The sequence below is a fragment of the Mustela putorius genome, unplaced genomic scaffold (assembly GCF_011764305.1).
Source record: "Mustela putorius furo isolate JIRA1106 unplaced genomic scaffold, ASM1176430v1.1 tig00000135_pilon_pilon_pilon, whole genome shotgun sequence".
NCBI classification, from domain to species: Eukaryota; Metazoa; Chordata; class Mammalia; order Carnivora; family Mustelidae; genus Mustela; species Mustela putorius.
In genome coordinates, this window is record NW_025421292.1 from 1,518,908 (window position 1) to 1,541,259 (window position 22,352).

General features: G+C 37.6%; 1 pseudogene; it reads right to left on the reverse strand.

Moving 5' to 3' along the window:
• Positions 1–911: 911 nt before the first annotated feature.
• Positions 912–20,418, reverse strand: LOC123390655 (annotated as a pseudogene).
• Between the last annotated feature and the right edge of the window lie 1,934 nt (positions 20,419–22,352).

Below are 22,352 nucleotides of genomic sequence, written 5' to 3' on the forward strand. Positions count from 1 at the left end.
AAATTCAAAGTACCCTAAAACAATCCTATGCCCTTGGGAGCCTGTGGCTTTTTTTGGGGGGGGGGCGTCTAAAATTATAGAGACTTGAGTTCTTTCTAGTCATGATATTTAATTTATTCTGAAGTTTAAAATAATAGTTTAAGGGGCTCCCAGGTGGCTTGGTGACTTCCGCTCAGGTCATGATCTCAGGGTCCTAGGATTGAGCCCCACGTTGGGCTGCCTACTCAGCGGGGAATCTGTTTCTCTGTCTCCCTCTGTCTACCACTCTTCCTACTTGTGCTCTCTCTGTCTCTCTCAAATAAATAGATAAATAGAATCTTTTTTTAAAATAAAACAATAGTTTAAGAGCCAATCTCCCCACTGATCACAACTAGAAAAAACTCTTCTGGAAAGCAGACAAAAAGCAAGTGCTGAAGGACTCTGGAAAATAGACAAAATCATGTGGGCAATGAGGAGAGCCAGAGCTTGGAGAGGCAATGCTCCCCATGGGTGATTTTTCAATTTTATCCCCTCTTTCATCTTCCAGCTTTGCCCCGAGAAGTCAGGTACAGGTACACAGCTTCAGGTACAAAGCTGTAGTGCCCTAAATTGCCAAGAGAAAGACTATAGTTGGTTCTGGCCAGAGGAATGGAGGAACTAGAGAAAGGGAGCCCCTGGGGACAGGAAAGTGGAAGGGGTTTCCCACATGAGGGAACTGGCAAAAAAAAGGGATTCCTTAATTCTAGGTTGGAACTCTCATGAGTACCCTGTGACCCCTGAGCCACACCTACATGCGGCACACCCCACAAAAAAGCCCAGCACAGACTTTGGGAGCCAAACTAGATTTAAGCCTTTATTTAAAGTCAGAACTCTGGTTTTTTTCCTTATTGACTGAAGAATCGTGTCCTTGTGTCCCTCATCCCAAAAAGCGCTTATAGCAGCTCACAGAAGCAGATACGATTTAATGAGACGAAGAAGAAGAAACTGGGGGGCAAAGAGAAAATAAAGCTAAGAAATAAGTAAAGCCAAGGGATCAAACTAAAATACAAAATGAATCTCTAAAAAAAAAAAAAAAAAAAAAAAATGGAGTGCGGGAGCTGTCTTACACTGGCCAAAAAGAGCAGACTGTAAAATATTCAGGAATTTTGAAAGGCAGTTGTTGACTGTGGGTAGTTTCACATCGGCCTGGATAAAGCATTTATTCTACAGAAACCAGGAACCTTATAGGTCAGAATTTGGGGTGTTTTTTTTTTTCCCTCTGAGAGTCAGTTTTAACAGGACATGTATTTATCACCCAGCTATGGATGGGTAAAGTAAAAAAAAACAACTGGCTCTGAGCTACAGGTAGTGAAAGCAAAGAAAAAAAGGAAATTAGGTATGAAGTTCAAAAGATTCATTTAGGGACGCCTGGGTGGCTCAGTCGGTTAAGCGTCTGTCTTGGGCTCAGGTCATGATCCCAGGGTCCTGGGATCCAGTCCTGTGTTGGGCTCCTTGCTAAGCAAGAAGCCGCTTCTCCTCTCTCTCCTTGTGTGCGCGCTCGCTCTCTCTCTACGGAAAATAAATAAATAAAATATTTTAAAAAATAAATCAAATCATTTTAAAAAATTTTTTTCAATTTTTAAAAATAAATCAAAATCATTTAAAAAGCTACAGCATAGAGAATATAGTCAATGGCATTGTAATAGTGTTGTATGGTGACACATGGTGACTATGCTTGTGGTGAACATAACATAACATTTAAACTTGTGGGATCATTATGTTGTACACCTGCAACTAGTGTAACATTGTGTGTCAACTACTTCAATTAAAAAAAAAAAAGAGAGATTCATTGAAATGAAAACTAGCCAGAGGTGATTCAGTCAGTTAAGTATCTGACTCGTGATTTTGGCTCAGATCAAGATCTCAGGGTTATGGACTGAGCCCTGCGTGGGGCTCCGTACTCAGTGGACAGTCGGCTGAGGATTTTCTCTGTCCCTCTGCCTCTGCTTCTCCCAACCAAGTAAATAAATAAATCTTTAAAAAAAAAAAAAAAAGGCATCCAATGAAAGCAACTCCTATACATGTATACATTTTCAAGTCACACAGAGGGGTTTGCTAAAACAATATGCATGATGCCACAAAGAAAACTACAACAGATTTCAAAGTATCAGTATCTTTGAAAAAAGCTACATTTTGTAGCCATATTATAATAAAATTAGAACTTGATATCAAAAGGATACCTAAAATTCAGATAGTTTGCAAACTAAGAAAATACTGATAAATAGCCTGGATTTACAAGGCAGCCATAAAGGAAATTAACGCATTTAGAACTACATGGTAAAAATGTTGCATATCAAATATTACGAGATACAGTTTAAAGTAGTACTCAGAATTTTATAGCTTCAAATACATTTATTAGAACAAGAAAAGTTAAACATAAATGACCTAAAAATCTCTCCAAAATTTTAAGAAAGAGCAATTGAGCAAGCTTAAATAAGAAGGAAGGAAATAATAAAGACAGAACAGAAAGTAATTTAATAAAGAACAAAAACTATGTAGTAAAATCTCATAAAACTAAAACCTAGCTGCTTCTTAAAAAAATATTTGCAAGTTTTTCAGATTTTGGAACAAGACTGGTCATGAATAAAGGGGAGAAAAAAATGAAGAAACACAAATGTGGGAATAGCTACAGATAGATACAAAACATAAAAAAGGGTATAATGAACAGGTATATGCTAATAAATTGGAAAACTTTTGGTAAGATAGATAAACTCGTAGAAAAACTTTATCTAATGCAATTTGCACAAGAAATAAAAATTTGTATATATCAACAAACATTGAAGAAATGAAGAAAGTTGCTAATGGCATCTGATAAAATAATTTTTTAAAAGGCCCACACGGTTTCACAGATGAATTAAACCAAACATTTAAGGAACATACAACTCCTATCTTTTTTTTCCCAGAAAATAGAAAAAAAAAAAAAAACATTAAAGCTGTTCAACTAATTTTATCAAGCTAGCGTGATCTTGATTTCAAATTGAGGTATGGAAAATTCAAGGAAAGAAAACAATAGACCCATCTCACTTTGAACATAGATGGAAAAAATAAATAATTATCTATGAACTGAATTCAACAGTATTAAAAATAATAATACACACTATAGAGAACAAACTGATGGTTACCAGATGGGAGGTGGGTGGAGGGATGGATGAAATAGGTGATGGGGATTAAGGAGCACACTTGTGATGAGCACAGAGTGTTTGTTGAATCACTATATTGTACACCTGAAACTAATATTACACTGTTAACTAACTGGAATTTAAATAAAAACTAGAAAAAAATAATAATACATGGGGATCAAATGAAAGATCCTTGGAATTCAAGGAAGCTTCCAATATAATAAAATATATTACTGTAATTCCCCATAATCATAGACTAAAGAGGAAAAATCATCTGTTTTTCTCAATCAATAACCATTTGCAATTTTTGAAAAAAAAACCAGTTAAGGAACCCAGAATCATATAAAGCCTTCTTATCTTGGTAAAGGTCATACTCCAAAAAATCTATAACAAGCAGCATACATAATGGGAAAAATTTAGGTGTCAAAGACCAATGACTATGATTACTAGTAAAACATCGCACTAGAGTTTAGACTGGTGCATAAGGAAAGAAAGAGATGTGAGCAAATCAGATAAATTTACAGATGATATGATCATCTGCTCAGAAATAAAAAAAAAATAGAAGCAGCAAACTATTAAGATAACAAAAGAATGTATCAAGGCTTATAGACTTTACAAAAATTACTAACACTTCCCTACATCAGAATAACCAATAAAAGATACAGTAAAGGGTCATGTTGTGGCTCAGTCGGCTAAGCATCTGCCTTTGGCTCAGGTCATGATCCTGGAATCCTGGGACAGAACCCCGCAGGGAGGCTGCTTCTCCCTCTGCTCCTCTCCCCTGCTCATGTTCTCTCTCTCTCTCTCTCAAATAAATTAATCAATCAGTCCTAAAAAACAATACCACCTTAACACGCCTCTCTCGGTAATAGACAGATCATCGAAGCAGAAAATCAATAAAGAAACAAGAGCATGAAAGACACATTGGACCAGATGGACCTTATAGATATATACAGAACATTCTACCCTAAAACAACAGAATACTCATTCTTCTCAAGTGCACATGGAACCTTCTCCAGAATAGACTACACATACTGGGTCACAAATCAGGATTCAGTTGATACTAAAAGACTGAGATTATTCCCTGCATATTCTCAGATCACAATGCTTTGAAACTGGAGCTCAATCACAAGGAAAAGTTCAGAAGGAACTCAAACAACTGGAAGCTACAGACCACCTTGCTTAAGAATGCTTGGATCAACCAGGACATCAAAGAAGAACTGAAACAATTCATGGAAACCAATGAGAATGAAAACACTTTGGTCCAAAACCTATGGGATACAGCAAAGGCAGTCCTAAGGGGGAAATACATAGCCATCCAAGCCTCCTCAAAAAAAAACTGAAAAATCCAGAATACACCAGCTGTCTTTATGCCTTAAAGAACTGGAGAATCAACAACAAATTAAACCAACTCCATGCACAAGAAGGGAAATAATATTAGAGAGAGATAAATGAGGTAGAAACTAGAGATACAGTAGAACGTATCAATGAAACTAGAAGCTGGTTTTTTGAAATAAGATCAATAAACCATTGGCCACACTAATTCAAAAGAAAAGAGAGAAAGCTCAAATTAATAAAATTATGAATGAAAAGGGAGAGATCACAACTAACACCAAGGAAATAGAAACAATCATCAGAAGTTATTATCAACAGTTATATGCCAATAAGCAAAGCAACCTAGATGAAATGGATGCATTCCTGGAAAACTATAAACTCCCAAAATTGAACCAGGAAGAAATTGACAACCTGAATAGACTGATATTCTAGTAACGAGATTGAAGCAGTGATCAAAAAAAAACTCCCAAAAAACAAGAGCCCAGGACCTGACAGATTCCCTGGGGAATTTTACAAAAACTTTCAAAGAAGAAATAACACCCATTCTCCTGAAGCTGTTTCAAAAAATCAAAGCAGAAGGAAAACTTCCAGACTCTTTTTATGAAGCCATCATTACCCTGACCCCCAAACCAAGCAAAGACCACACCAAAAAGGAGAATTTCAGACCAATATCACTGATGAATATGGATGCTAAGATTCTCAACAAGATCCTAGCCAACAGGATCCAACAGCACATTAAAAAGATTATCCACCATGACCAGGTGGGATTCATCCCTGAGTTACAAGGATGGTTCAACATTCACAAATCAATCAATGTGATAGAACAAATCAATAAGAGAGAGAGAAGAACTACATGGTCCTCTCAATTGATGCAGAAAAAGCATTTGACAAAATCCAGCATCCGTTCCTGATTAAAATGCTTCAAAGTATAGGGATAGAGGAAACACTCCTGAACTTCATCAAATCTATCTATGAAAGACCACAGCAAATATCATCCTCAATGGGAAAAAGCTCACAGCCTTCCCGTTGAGATCAGGAACACGACAAGGATGCCCACTCTCACCACTCTTGTTCAACGTAGTATTAGAAGTCCTAACAACAGCAATAAGACAACAAAGAGAAATAAAAGATATCCAAATTGGTAATGAAGAAGTCAAACTCTCTCTCTTCGAAGATGACATGATTCTTTATATGGAAAACCCAAAAGACTCCACCCCCAAACTACTAGAACTCATACAGCAATTCAGCAACGTGGCAGGATACAAGTCAATGTACAGAAATCAGTGGCTTTCTTATACACTAACAATGAAAATACAGAAAGGGAAATTAGAGAATTGATTCCATTTACTATAGCACCAAGAACCATAAGATACCTGGGAATAAACCTAACCAAAGAGGTAAAGGATCTGTACTCAAGGAACTACAGAACACTCATGAAAGAAATCGAAGAAGACACAAAAAGATGGAAGACCATTCCATGCTCTTGGATCAGAAGAATAAACATTGTTAAAATGTCTATACTGCCTAGAGCAACCTATACTTTTAATGCCATTCCGATCAAAATTCCACCGGTATTCTTCAAAGAGCTGGAGCAAATAATCCAAAAATTTGTATGGAATCAGAAGAGACCCTGAATTGCTAAGGAAATGTTGAAAAACAAAAATAAAACTGGTGGCATCACGTTACCTGATTTCAAGCTTTACTACAAAGCTGTGATCACCAAGACAGCATGGTACTGGCATCAAAACACAGACACACAGACCAGTAGAATAGAGTAGAGAGCCCAGATATGGACCCTCAACTCTATGGTCAAATAATCTTCGACAAAAGCAGGAAAAAATATACAGTGGAAAAAAGACAGTCTCTTCTATAAATGGTACTGGGAAAACTGGACAGCTGTATGTAGAAGAATGAAACTCGACCATTCTCTTACACCGTACACAAAGATAAACTCGAAATAGATAAAAGACCTCAATGTGAGACAGGAATCCATCAGAATCCTAGAGGAGAACATAGGCAGTAACCTCTTTGATACCGGCCACAGCAACTTCTTTCAAGATATGTCTCCAAAGGCAAAGGAAACAAAAGCGAAAAATGAACTTTTGGGGACTTCATCAAGATCAAAAGCTTCTGCACAGCAAAGGAAACAGTCAAGAAAACAAAGAGGCAACCCACGGAATGGGAGAAGATATTTGCAAATGACAGTACAGACAAAAGGTTGATATCCAGGATCTATAAAGAACTTCTCAAACTCAACACACACAAAACAGATAATCAAATCAAAAAATGGGCAGAAGATATGAACAGACACATTGCCAATGAAGACATACAAATGGCTATCCAGAACACATGAAAAAAATGTTCATCATCACTAGCCATCAGGGAGATTCAAATTAAAACCACATTGAGGATTAGATTCTAAAAAAAAAAAAAAAAGAGAGAGAGATAAATAAAAGTTAGAAATCACTTTACATTAGCCAAAAGACATAAAGTATCTACTGACAAGCTTAATTAAGAAGTCATAGAGGGCCAGGGCGCCTGGGTGGCTCAGTCAGTTAAGCACGCCACTCTTGATTTTGTCTCCCATCACACACAGTCTTAGGGTCATTAGATCAAGCCCTATGTAGGGCTCCACCTTGGGCATGGAGCATGCTTTGAAAGATTCCTCTTTTCCTTTCTCCGATGTCCCTTACCCCAACCCACTCCCACACTCTGTTAAAAAAAAAAAAAAATCATAGAAAAATGTAAAACTCAAAAAAAATCCATTGAATATGATTTGAAATAATGGAGAGTCATTTTGCATTCTTGGATGGAATCACAACCTTATAAAGATATCAATTGCTCCCTAACCTTATCTTTAAATTGAGTGTAATCTCAATCAAAACTCCACTTAACCTTTTTGGGGAAATTTATAAGTTCACTCTGAACTATGTATGATGTAATAATGGTCTTCAAATAGCTAAGCAAACCTTTAAGTAAACATACATGTCTCAAACATAATGTCCTAAACATTAAGACATTCAACAGAAACTATAATTATAAAGAAGTCTAACATATATATAAATTGGGGGTGCCTGGGTGGCTCAGACGGCTAAGCCTCTGCCTTCAACTCAGGTCATGAACTCCAGGTCCTGGGATTCAGCCCCATGTTGGGCTCCCAGCTCAGTGGGCATCTGCTTCGCCCTCTTCCTCTCCCTCTGCCTCTCCCTGTTTGTGCTCTCTGTCTCTATCTCTTTCCCTCTCAAATAAATAAATAAAAACCTTTAAAAAAAACCAAATATTTATAATAAATAAATTAAATTACTAAAAATATATTAACTGACAAGAGAACAAAATTCCAAAATGAGATACGGAGAGAGAGAGCTGAGAGGAGACCAAACATATTTATGCAGCAATCTAATATACAATAAAGTTGGCACCATAAGTTAATGGGGGAAATTGTGGATTATTTAATAGGTGCTATTAGAAATAAAAAAAAAAAAAAGCAGCTCACTCTACAAAGAAAAATAAAGCCAGATCCTATTTAATGCCACATACAATAGCAGGTGAGTTGAAGCCACAGAAAAGAAATGTGTAACTTTAAACATAACAGAATAAAATATAAAAATTATCTTTGGGACTAGATAGGGAAGTATTTCTTTATATAAAACTTTGTGAAACCGTAGTGGCAAATATTTTATTATTTTGTTACATTAAAATTGAAGATTTTTTTTTAACAGACACCATAAACAACTCTTATTAACAAATTACGAGATAGGAGAGCATATTTGCATTGTCTGAAAACCACTTAGGGATAATATCTAGAATATATACAATGAACTGCAAACAGAAACCCAAAAGGCATCAACCCTAGAGAAAAATGCACAAAAGTCATATACAGGGACCTTACAGAAAAGGAAACAAAGAAGCTGATGAGCATTTGAAGAGATAACCAAACTCAACAAAAATAACAATAAAGCAAATTTATACATTACTTTTATACCTATTAGACTGGAAAAACATGAGAGCTTGATTGTGTCAAATGTTGGTGAGGAAATGTATACTTGTGTAGCCATTCTGGAGAAAATTTTGTACTACTTAATCAAGTGAAAAAACATTCCAGGATCCAACAATTCTGCTCCTGGAAATACACCCCTTTGCAACTGCCTCCCTGAAGAGACCTATGGGAGGACATTCTTTGTAACTTACTTGCAGTAGCAAAGAGATAGAAGCAATCTTCATGTCTACCAGAGAGACAGTGGGAAAAATGCTACGAGTGTACAAAAGTACCATGCGTCGGTCTTTAAAACGAAGGGCTGAGGGGAAAGAAAGAAAAAAAAAAAAACCAGAATGTTCTATAAGCACAAAGCAATTCACTTTGAATAAAAAATAAATACAAAACCACACATTTTTCAAGAATACTTATAACAAAAAGGTATATACAAAATACATGAGAAGGGTTGCTTTCCGTGAAAGGAAGGAAAAACTGGAATGTGCATTAAAAAAAGGAATTAATGATAACAAACAGGGAAAAGATTTGGTATGGACCAGTGATGACCGTGTGCTGTCAACTGAGGAATATAATTCTACCATTTGCATGTAAGATTTTTGTAAAGGTAAGGACTCAAAGAAAAGAAAAATCATAGTTCTGAGAGCAATTTATTTTATATTTCCATGACAGATATTAGATAATGCCCCTGTATTTTTCCATCTGACTAAATAAATGCAGTTCAAGTGTTCAGTTGAAGATCACGATTTAGAAAGGGGGGATAGAAATTAGAAAACCTTAGATTCCTCCCTACATTTACAGCAGCTTCTCTCCAATAATAACTATTATTTATTTTGTCCCAAATGTTTTAGAACCTAATAAACATGTTCTTTTTTATAGAATGAGCCAGAATGGATGACGCATTATCTTTGGCCGTCCTTACCAAATTCTTGACTCTGCTGGCTTACGGGCATACATCGTAAGAAGAAAAACGTGTTTTAGTTCCACTGAGCTTATTCAAAAGCGCTGGGTGTGGGAATTGGTTCAACAATGCTTCTGACAGAGTTGTATGATGTGTGTGATACAGTCTATGTGCTCTAAAAACTCAGAGATGAAGGATGAAATGTTCAATATTCATCTAAACTCTGTTCACATGGAGGAGAGTGGATTTTTCTGGGATGTGCCTTCCCTGGGAATCCTAATAGTCAGGGTTCTCCAGAGAGATAGAACCAATAGGATGTATATATAAAGAGAGACTTATTTTAAGGAATTGGGCTCATGTGATCATGGGGACTGCAGGGCAGGTTGGGGACAGGGCTGATGCTGCAGCCCAAGCCCAAGGGCAGTCTGGAAAACACAATTCCCTCTTCTTCAGTGAACCTCGGTCTTTTCCTCTGAAGTCCTCCAACAGACTGGAAGGCCCACCCACATTATGGAGGGTAATTCAGCTTTACTCAAAATCTACTGATTTAAAATGTTAAATCTCATCTTCAAAAATGCCTTCGCACTCAAGGAATCTAACTTGATATGGTACAAAACTGAGAATGTCTATAAGAATATAATTTTATGTTCTCCTTTACAATATACAGTGTGTATGAATAAAAATAAATAAATAAAATAAATAGAAATGCCTTCACAGCAATATCTACACGTGATCCAAATATCTGGGTACCTTAGGCTAACCCAGGTGACATAAAATCAGCCAGCACATGGCTCAAATTCAAACTTCAAGCTAAACGTGGTGGGCGTACTGAGGGAAGGGAAATGCACTCAGTGCTAACCCATCAGGGCCACCGAAACATCACTGAACTGTCACACTGACCTCACACACCACGTAACACACAACCAGGTTTCAGATTAGGGAAGGTATCAGACAAATGCTGAGTGATTTCCCTGAGGTGTTTTGGTTCCCACCTTTATAGGCTGACTGCCTCAGACTTCCCTAGAGAGCATACAAAGAATACAGAAATAAATTAAAAGCTTTTCATCCAAAACTCAAGATGAATGAGAACTTTTTTTTTTTTAAATGTAGCAGTTTGAAAGGACATCATTTTCTTCAAAAAACCTATAGATAAGAGTCATAGAGCTATTAATTGTTCTATTAACCCCATAGGGTCTCTTTGTTAAGATAAGGCCACTGGTTGGGATGGATTTGAACTATGAGATATGAAATGGGGGACAAATGAACAGACACAGGGAACTGTGGATCACCAAATCCCCAGAACATCTGTGCTGCCATACCCACTATATTGGTTATCTATTATTGTAAAACATATGATGCCAAAATTTAACAGCTTAAAATAAAAACAAACATTTACTATGGGACATTACTGGGACAAGAGGAGAAATTTTAATATGGGACTGCGTATATTTGATAACATCGTCTCCATTTTAAGTGTCTTGGAGGGGATGTTAGTATTATGGTAATGCATTGAGAAACGTCCTTGTTCTTCAAACACAAACGTGCCAAACTATTTAGGGCACACTCTCATAATGTCCACAGGTTATTCTCAAATAGCTTAACAAGATAGTTCTCAACAGGGGCACCTGGGTGGCTCAGTGGTTAAAAGCCTCTGCCTTCAGCTCAGGTCATGATCCCAGGGTCCTGGGATGGAGACCCCCTCGCATCAGGCTTTCTGCTCAGCAGGGAGCCTGCCTCCTCCTCCTCTCTCTCTCTCTCTCTGCCTGCCTCTCTGCCTACTTGTGATCTCTCTGTCAAATAAATAAAAATCTTTTAAAAAATTTAAAAAAAAAGATAGCTCCGAACAATAAATGGATAGACAAAATGTTGTCTATCCATACAATGGAATACTGTATAAGTGATGATTATGAATAAAACTGGTATTTCAATAATGGATAAATCTAATAGAAACAATATTGAGTGAAGAAGGCAGGCACACCATAAAAAATACACCATGTATGTTTCAGTTATTTTGCTGTGTAAAAGCCACCCCTGAATTTTGTGGCTTAAAACAAAAACAACCATTTTTATTATCTCTTGGGAGTCTGTAGGTCAACCGGGCTTTAGGAGCCTCTGAACCAAAACCCTTATTCACAGCAGACCTTCCACACAGCACCTCTCACTTCCATGTATGGACCCTGCTTATGGTTTCTGGCTGGCTATGGGATTTGGAAATCTGTAGAATACTCCAAAATAGTTGGTCCCTATCTTTTGAGTCCTGCCTCCCCATAGTAGAAATCAAAAAGGCAATCCCCTAGCCTTCTTTTGAAGCCACCAATCAAGTTCATCCACCTGAGACTGCAATTTTAAAACTGGACAACAGGAGAAAATGGAGACCCACTCACAATCATTTCACTGACAAAGGTGACAGAAGCAGCAACTGGCTTTTTGGGGAAGCAGTGTGATAAGAAAAGGAGAAGTTCTGGAACAGAAGTGGCTGAGGAGGTGTCTTCAACACCAGGCTGTGGTAAAGTCCCGTTCCTAACAACAGACCAAACAGTAGCATTTAGAAGCAGTGGGAACAGTCGCAGTGATGTTGGTTTATCAGACATATTGTGTGTGTGGCGGTGGGGAGCCCGGTGGTCTTGTTCCGTTTCTAATGAGGCTCCTCCGGTTATCTCTGCATTTCCACTCTAAAAGCCTAACTCTGAGAGAAATGTATTTTTTTAGACTTTTTGAAGTCTTACCAAACTCATTAATGAAGGAACTGGGAAGAATACGAGAGAGAGATGATTCAAAGACAAAAAAAAAATTGCGAAGCTGAGAGTATGTAGTCAGGAAAAGCTGTTAAAGATTAAAAATGGTTAATGTATAACAAGGCAATAAAATCATAACCTTGACCTTTATATTCTTTACCAGAGAAAAAGCAAAGCCATCATACCTTACCAGTTTTCTCCAGATTAATCTTTAATAGTACAGGCCTGGCTGGGTTCTTTTTATACAAGTTGCAATCCCTAAGATACCCAGATTTTTGATCAGGCAGGATTGTGAGAAACTATTCAAGTATGATATTAAATAACGAAGCAAGCAAAATTTTGCCTTATTTTTAATTTTTAGAACAGTTTTTCTTACACAATTCCCCTTCCCCTAAGGTACAGAATTAACCAAATAATATATTTTTTCAGAATTTTTTTAAATTCAGTACCATTAATTGGATGGTCTCTTTTATTTAGCCTGATTAAGACATAAAGAACTCCTTGTTGTGTATTTGACAAAGCAAAGGTCTTACTATTTATTTTTATTGAAGTATAGTTGGGATACAATATTGTATTAGTTCCAGATGTACATCATAGTAACTTGACATTTTTTTACATTACAAAAGGTCATCACAGTAAGCACCTACTTACCGTCTGTCACCATACATAGCTACTAAAATATCATTGCCTACATCCCTGTGATTTATTTATTTTTATAAAACTGGAAATTTGTACTTTTATCTTAATTTGGCTTTTAAAATTAAAAATATTTTAATGTTTTTTATTGTGGGCTCATTTTTTTAGGCTCCTTTTTTTTGCACCAATGTACATTCCCCACCAACAGCACAGGAACATTCCCTTTTCTCCATATTCTCCCCCACACTTGTTATTTCGTGTTTGCTTTTTTTTATACTAACTACTTTGACAGACACGAAGTCATATTTTCATTGTGAGTTTTGATTTGTATTTCCCTGGTAATTAGTGATGTTCGGCATAGTTTCCATGTCTGTTGGTCATTTGTTAATCTTCTCTGTATCGTTCCAATTTTAGTATATGTGCTGCCGAAGCGAGCACTCTATTGGTCATTTGTATATATTCTTTTTTTTTTTTTATTCTTTTAAGATTTTTATTTATTTATTTGATGGAGGAGAGAGAGAGAGAAAGCACACAAGCAGGGGGAGCTGCAGGAGGAGGGAGACGGGGGAGAAGTAGGCACCACAACTGAGCAGGGAACCCAATGCGGGGCTAGATCCCAGGACCCCAGGATCATGACCTGAGCCAAGGCAGACACTTAACCAACAGAGCCACCCAGCCACTGGTCATTTGTATATATTTCTTTGGAGAAGAAGGTCTATATTTGGGTCTTCTGCCAATATTTTAATTGGATCATTTGCTTTTTGTGTGTTGACTTGTATTAATTCCTTAATATATTTTGGATATTAACCCCTTACCAAAATATAATTGTAAATTTCTTCTCCTATTCAGTAGACTATCTTTTCCATTTGTCGATGGCTTTTCTTTGCTGTGCAAAAGCTTTTTAGTTGGGGGGGGAGCCTTGGTGGCTCAGTAGGTTACCCTTCTGACTCTTGATTTCAGTTTAGCTCATGATCTTGGTGTCATGGGATTGAGCCCCAAGTCAGGCTCCTTGCTCAGCACAGAGTCTGCTTGTCCCTTTCCCTCTGCTCCTCCCCCCCCCCCACTCACTCTTATTTTCTCTTTCTCTAAAATAATATGTAAAATATTCACACACACACAAAAAAGGGGCTTCTTAGTTTGCTGGAATCCCAACCACACAACCACAGAAAATGTAGTTCATTTTTGCTTTTGTTGCTCTTGCCTGAGGAGACAGATCCAAAAATATATGTAAATTGTGAAGACTAATTTCCAAGAGTGAACTGCCCATGTTTTGGGGGGATTTTTATGGTTTTAGGTCTCACATTTAGGTCTTTAATACATTTTGAGTTTATTTTTGTATGTGATATAAGGAAGTGGTTGAGTTTCCTTCTTTTGCACATAGCCATCCAGTTTTCTCAACACCATTTATGGTTGTTTTGTTTTGTTTTGTTTTTTAATTTAAATGTGTTAGTTAACATACAGTGTAGTATTAATTTTAGGAGTAGAATTTAGTGATTCATCACTTACATACGACACCCAATGCTCATCCCAACAAGTGCCCCTCCTTAATGCCCGTCACCCAGTTACCCCATCCCCCCCACTCACCTCTCATCCAGCAACCCTCAGTTTGTTCTCTATATTTTAAGAGTCTCTCTTTTTTTTTCTTTTTTAATTTATTTTAGTTTGACAGAGAGAGAGATCACAAGTAGGCAGAGGCAGCTGTGGGGGGGGGGGGGGGGGGGGGGGGGGGGGGGGGGGGGGGGGGGGGGGGGGGGGGGGGGGTGGGTGGGGAGGAAGCAGGTCGCCCCGCTGAGCATAGAGCCCAATGTGGGGCTCAATCCCAGGACCCTGGAATCATGACCTGAGCCGAAGGCAGAGGCTTAACCCACTGAGCCACCCAGTGGTGCCCCAGGAGTCTCTTATGTTTGTCTTGCTCTCTGTTTTTTATCTTTTTTTATTTTCCTTTCCTTCCCTCATGTTCCTCTGTTTTGTTTCTTAATCCCACATATGAGCGAAATCATATAATATTTGTCTTTCTCTGACTTATTTTGCTTAGCATAATACCCTATAATTCCAGCCACATTGCTGCAAATGGCAAGATTTCATTCTTTTTGATCACCAAGTAATAGTCCATTCCAACATCATTTGCTAAAGAAACTGTCATTTCCTCGTTGTATATTCTCCCTTCCTTTGTCATAGACTAATTGATCATATAAGCATGGGTTCAGTTCTGGGGCTCTTCTTTCTGCTCCACTCATCTATGAGCATTCTGCTTTTGTGCCAGTACCATACAAGTTTTTGATTAATTACAGCTTTGTAGTGTAGTTTTGAAATCAGGGATTGTGAGACCTCCTGCTTGTGTTCTTCTTTCTTAAGATTCTTTGGCTTTGGGGGGGATCATTTTTGTAGTTTCATACAAATTGTAGGATTATTTGTTCTAGTTCTGTGAAAATTGCCATTGGTATTTTGGTAGAGATTGCATTGAATCTGTTTATATGCTTTGGGTAGTACAGACACTTTAACAGTATTAATTCTTCCAGTCCATAAGCACAGTATGCCTTTCTATTTATTTGTATCGTCCTTTAAATTTCTTTCATCAGGGTCTTATAATTTTCAAGATACACGTCTTTTACCTTCTTAGTTAAAATTATACTTATGTATTGTATTCTTTTGGATGCAATTGTAAAGGGGATTATTTTCTTAATTTCTTTCTGATGGTTTATTAGGCTTGCTATTATTATTATTTAGAAATACAACCAATTCCTGTATATTAATTTTCTATCCTGCAACCTTACATAATTCATTTATTTTTCTAAAACTTTCTGGTGGAGGGCCACCTGGGTGGCTCAGTTGGTTGAGTGTCCAAGTCTTGATTTCCACTCAGGTAATGATCTCAGGTTTCTGAGATCAAGCCCTGTGTGGGCTTTGCACACTCAGTGCAGTCTGCCTGAGATCCTCTCCGTCTCTCTCTGCCCCTCCTCCTGCTCACTCTCCAAATTAATTAATTGATTGACTGATTAATTGAGTGGTTTTAAAAAATTTTTATAAAATATGTTAAATTTTTTTTTTTTTTTTTTTTTTTTTTTTACTTGAACAGAATTAATCAAGGAAGGCTGAACTCCTGCTCTTTGTCAGCTTTTTCCACATCATGGGTTTGATAGACAGGGTAACTCTTTTGATAATGTAGAATTAATTTAAAATATATAGAGTATGCCTAATTACTTCTGTTTTAGTAATTACGAATTACTTCTAATTACTTCTTCCTGTTTTATAAGGTAAAAGATTAAGCCTTTGGTGCCATCCAGTGGTCAAGTGGGTAATGATTTTTTTTCTTTTTCTTTTTCTTTTTTTTTTTTAGATTTAAAGATATTGACAGTTTTTTAATTTCTGAATCCAGGATCTCTGGGTTTCAGAAAGGCAACACAAAAAACAAAAAAAATTCTGTCAGAAACTGATTACTTGATTAGTGCACAGGTACCTGAGAGTGAGCAATTGTTTTAAATTTTGCTATCCTAATAACCAGAGTGACAATAAAACATTTAAAAATAAACATAAAGATGGTAACATGAAATGTAACTTTTAGGTCTCTCAGAAGCAAAGGGATTTTACTTATTTCAAAAATAAGTTGATAAAATGACAGCACAAAACACTCAAAGTTATCAGGATACTAAGAGTATTCTAAAATAAATCTCTGCTAGCTAGGCGGATTATACTAAAGGAAAAAAGAAATTTTTTCTACAACTTTTTAAAAGTATAATGAATATTCCAAGACCAAGTTTGAATCACAAGTTTTCTCCTTTTTTGGTTGTTAATTTTAATACATCATTATGTATGTGTTTTAATCATACAGAAATACATATATAATTGGATGACAATATTACTTAACTTCAGCTTTTAGAAGTAACTAACTTTATTAACACAATACACCAATATGTATGTCACATTGAATTTACCACCTTAATCTGAGTTGTGCAAAACAAATACAGACAAGAGTATATATACAAAAGCTGCTTGATGATCCAGTAATCTTTTTATCTGTCTCTATGAATTCTTTTTTTTTTTTTAGGTTTTATTTAAGTTAAAGTTAGTTAGCATATAGTGTATTATTAGTTTCAGAGGTAGAATTTAATGATTCATCAGTTGTGTGTAACACCCAGCGCTCATTCCATCACGTGCCCTCCTGAATGCCCATCCCCCAGTTACCCATCCCCCCCCCCACCCACCTGGCCTCCAGCAACTGTCAGTTGTTTCTGAGAGTTAAGAATCTCATGGTTTGCCTCCTTCTTTTTTTTTTTTTTTTTTTTTAATTTTACTTATTTGTCAGAAAGAATGAGAGCACAAGCAGGGGAACAGCAGAGGGAGAGGGAGAAGCAAGCTTCCAGCTGAGCAAGGAGCCTGCTGCAGGGCTCAATCCCAGAACTCTGGGATCATGACCTGAGCCAAAAGCAGCCCAAACAACTGAGCCACCCAGGCACTCCTTGCCTCCCTCTTCTATGAATTATTTCTTTTCAGAATATTGCCAGTAATCAAAAGTCACTTATTTCGGGGCGCCTGGGTGGCTCAGTGGGTTAAGGCCACTGCCCTTCGGCTCAGGTCATGATCCCAGGGTCCTGGGATAGAGCCCCCACACGTTCTGACTTCCTGCTCAGCGGGGAGCCTGCTTTCTCCTTTCTGCCTGCCTTTCTGCCTACTTGTGATCTCTGCCTGTCAAATAAATAAAATAAAAACTTAAAAAAAAAAGTCACTTATTCAATAACTCAAATTAATCCAAAGTCATAAAATCATTTAAATTGAGATTATATAGAGCAACATAATCACTTCTGATCTTACAAATCTTTCAAAGAAACAAAATTTTTAAACTTTAGAAAGAGAGTAAGTAAAATAACTAAGTCAAATGATTTGCAGCATTGTCTGAAGTTCACAAGAACCGATCATTTAAAAAAATGGAAGCGTGTCTTGTGATGATGTAGTTAGATTAGCTGCATATGTTTACATTTAAGTTTTGCTTCCCAGAAATGGAGATAACAAAATGAGTCGAAGAACAAGGAACAAATCCCTTTTTCCCCAAAACCAATTTACAGTGATAAAAATCCTATGAATAGCTGGGTAAAGTAGGAAGTACAAAGAGTAGGAGGACTGACTACAAAAGGGCCAGAGGAAACTTGAGGGACAACCCAAAATACTCTGTATACTGTTTGGTGTAGTGGTTATGAAAGACCCTAGAGGACCCGCACCCAAGGACACACTCACAGACCACTGGATGCAATAAGCAAGAGGATTTTATTCGGGCATGCTCGGAGACTCCCAGGGACAACTTGACCATGAAATCCGCGAGGGATGGGTCAGTGCCTGAGAGCCCCGATCTGTTTCGGGAGTCCCTTAATATAGAATTTTACAGTCCATTACATCAGAGCCCTCACTTTTCTAGCCAGTAATTTTCAAAGCATTACAGGAAGGCCTACACATAGGTAGCCAATCCTTTAAAAACCAACCATACATTCTGGCCAGTCACCGTTCAGGTAGTGTACAGTAGAGGGTACGTGTTGAATTGCACGTTTCTAACCTTTATCTGTATACGTGCTGAACCGCACGTCTCCAGCTAGCGTACGTGCTTGAACCGTACGTCTCCGCTGCCCTTGGTACTGGGGTTTGCGTCTCCGGCCTTGGTATGGGAGGCAACCCTTATCAATTTTTACTTAGTAGTAGGGGAAATTCTTAACAGGGGAAGGGTATAACTTTATTTGATTACACAGGAAAAAAAAAAAAACGAGGGTTTAAGCAATTTTTCATTTCTTAGCAAAGCATTAGAAGCATTATTATACAGAAGCCAGAAAACAGCCGGGTTAAACACAGATTTTCGCTATTCGTTATCCTGTTATGCTGCTTGCTGACTCCCTTATCTATGGTCAGCTGCCCACAGTTTCTCAGTTAGCATAAGCTGGTTATAAAAAGAATGTTAAGACTTATAGGCTATACTATAGTTTCTGACCTGGGGTCCTTCAGTAACATGGTACATACATTTGCCAGAACTCATGACACTGAATACTTCAATATTTCCATTTGTCTTATGTAAACTACACCTCAATAAATTTGATTAAAAAAACCCTAAAATGAGATCAAAAGTTTCCATTGTGATGCTTCTGGGCCTTAGCATTAGGTCATTATGTCAAGCATAGTGCAAACATACCTTTTTTTCCCTTTTCATTTTAAAATTTAGTTGTTTGGGGTGCCTGGGTGGTGTTCAGTGGGTTAAGCCGCTGCCTTCGGCTCGGGTCATGATCTCAGGGTCCTGGGATCAAGTCCCGCATCGGGCTCTCTGCTCATCAGGGAGCCTGCTTCCTCCTCTCTCTCTCTCTGCCTGCCTCTCTGCCTATCTCCTTGTGATCTCTCTCTGTCAAATAAATAAATAAAATCTTTTTAAATAAATAAATAAAATTTAGTTGTTTTAAACTAAAAAACAAAACAAAACACAATTCAACACCATTTCTACCACCCCCTACTTCCCCCCACAAATTATTTTTGTAGGTCAGGTAGTTTATATAATTTGCTTCCAACAAAATAGAAGGAGGGACCTAACCAAGTTTGTAAGTTGTTACATTATTTAAAATAGTTTTTGATGATACTTCACTTATGTGATTTAGAAAATAAAATTATGCAGAAATTCAAGCAGTTAAGTGAAACTGCTACAACAAAAATTCCATCCATTACCACCTACTTATCTATATGCACAAAATTTCCAAGCTTAGAAGGAAAATTCAAAATAAAACTAACGCTACATTTTTGTCTCATTTCCAGAAATAGAAGTATTATTTTATCCACAGATACATTAAAATAATTGGGGAAAGGGCCATCTATATCCTAAAGAGATTCATTGTCAAGATAATTTTACTTTTTTTCTGGCTGATAATTATTTACTACAAAAGTCTAATAAATTTTATATGCTTTTGATCTATTATATATTATACCAGATTGCAAACAGTCAAACAAAAGAAACATTTTTTTTCCCATTAAGGGCATTTTATTTGCATGTATGTATTGCATCCCTAGAAAAAAAAAGAATCCCAGGATTCTCCCTCCTGTGTGCTTTCGTCTTGCTTCTTCACGGTCCATGATGCCAGCTGAGGTTGTCAGGGCAATGTAGGATGGGAGCAGGTTTATTCTGCCACTTTTCTAGATCTTTCAGTTGTACATTAAATCTGAGGCTGAGCCCAAATATTACTCCATCACCTGCCTGTGATGTTCACAACAATTTTCCTAGCTCTGTGACCATCATCGATTTCAAATTCGACAATGTGACCGTGCTTCCTCATCACAGTGAGAAACTGGATGATGACTTTGGAACATGGCTTAATAAAAACCTGGTGTTTGCCTCTCTTTTCAACGATGTTACTGTTCTGGAAGGCATCTGCCAGGGCATTCGCGTGCACCATTATGGCAGCACGGAAGGATGGCAGAAAGAGCACAGAAGAAACATTTTAACTCTTAGAAATTTATGGCAATAAAAATTCATTTTGATAGATTTGATAGATTGTTGGGGTTTTTAAAGATTTTATTTCTAAGCAATCTCTACACCCAACCTGGGGCTCAAACTTACAACCCTGAGATCAAGAGTCACATGTTCTACTGACTGAACCAGCCATGCATCCCTACAGATTTTGGTTTTGCAGAGAAGTAAAATATGGTGACCAACCAAAATATTTTGCGTGTTAAAATTTAGGATAAAAGTTAGGCAAAGCTGAGGGGAGAAAGCTTCCTTCTCCTAAGGCAAGGCAGCCCACGCCGCTCGGGTTGCCGCTTACCGCAGGCACAGACCTGGTGGCTCTTGCCTTCCCCGGGCCTTGTAGGTCTCCTTGTAAGGTAACAAATGACAAGGGAGTGCAATGGCTTGTATATCATGGACGCACAGAACAGGGCTTATTTTCTTTGTACGGAACTTTTCGCTGACTTTGTGTGGCCGGGACATCGCGGATTTCCACCCCCCAGAAGTGCTTTCAAAATTGGCGTTTAAAGAGACTGCGATGCAGAAATCAATAGTTCTGGGTGTCTGTGCCCACTTTGGGTGGCACTAAACACCATGTTCTTCCAAGGAAGTGAATAGCGGGTTTTAAGAGGAAAATAAAGAAGGAACAATTTGGTGAAGAATTTTTACGCCTTTGAAAATATTCTCCACAAAATCTTTTTTAAAGATTTATTTATTTTAAAACAAATAATTCTAAATTTATATGGAACCAGAAAAGACCTCGAATAGCCAAAGGGATATTGAAAAAGAAAGCCAAAGTTGGTGGCATCACAATTCCAGACTTCAAGCTCTATTACAAAGCTGTCATCTTCAAGACAGCATGGTACTGGCACAAAAACAGACACATAGATCAATGGAACAGAATAGAGAGCCCAGAAATAGACCTTCAACTCTATGGTCAACTAATCTTCGACAAAGCAGGAAAGAGTGTCCAATGGAAAAAAGACAGTCTCGTCAACAAATGGTGGCTGGGAAAATTGGGACAGCAACACATGCAGAAAAATGAAAATGGACCATTTCCTTACACCACACACAAAAAATAGACTCAAAATGGATTGAAGGACCTCAATGTGCGAAAAGGAATCCATCAAAAATCCTTGAGGAGAACACAGGCAGCAACACTCTTCGACCTCAGCCGCAGCAAACATCTTCCTAGGAACATTGCCAAAGGCAAGGGAAGCAAGGGCCAAATGAAAAACTATTGGGGTTTCATCAAGATCAAAAGCTTTTTGCACAGCAAAGGAAACAGTTAACAAAAACAAAAAAGACAACTGACAGAATGGGAGAAGATATTTGCAAACGACATAATCAGATAAAGGACTAGTGTCCAAAATCTATAAAGAACTTAGCCAAACTCAACACCCAAAGAACAAAATAATCCAATCAAGAAATGGGCAGAAGACATGAACAGACATTTCTGCAAAGAAGACATCCAGATGGCCAACAGACACATGGAAAAAGTGCTCCATATCACTCGGCCATCAGGGAAATACAAATCAAAAACCACAATGAGATATCACCTCACACCAGTCAGAATGGCTAAAATCAACAAGTCAGGAAATGACAGATGCTGTGGCGAGGAGGATGCGGAGAAAGGGGGAACCCTCCTACACTGTTGGTGGGGAATGCCAGCTGGTGCAGCCACTCTGGAAAACAGCATGGAGGGTTCCTCAAAATGTTGAAAAATAGAACTGCCCTATGACCCAGCAATTGCACTACGGGTATTTTACCCTAAAGATACAAACGTAGTGATCCAAAGGGGCACGTGCACCCGAATGTTTATAGCAGCAATGTCCACAATAGCCAAACTATGGAAAGAACCTAGATGTCCATCAACAGATGAATGGATCAAGAAGATGTGGTATATATACACCAATGGAATACTATGCAGCCATCCAAAGAAATGAAATCTTGCCATTTGCAACAAACATGGATGGAACTAGAGCATATCATGCTTAGCGAAATAAGTAAGCAGCAGAGAAAGACAACTATCATATGATCTCTATATATGTTTATAAAAATAAATAAAAATAAAAAAATAAAGTTAGGCAAGCTGAGAATAAAAATTGGAGAAAAGAAAAACAAAGTAAAAAATGTCTTTATATTTAGGAAACAGTTTCCG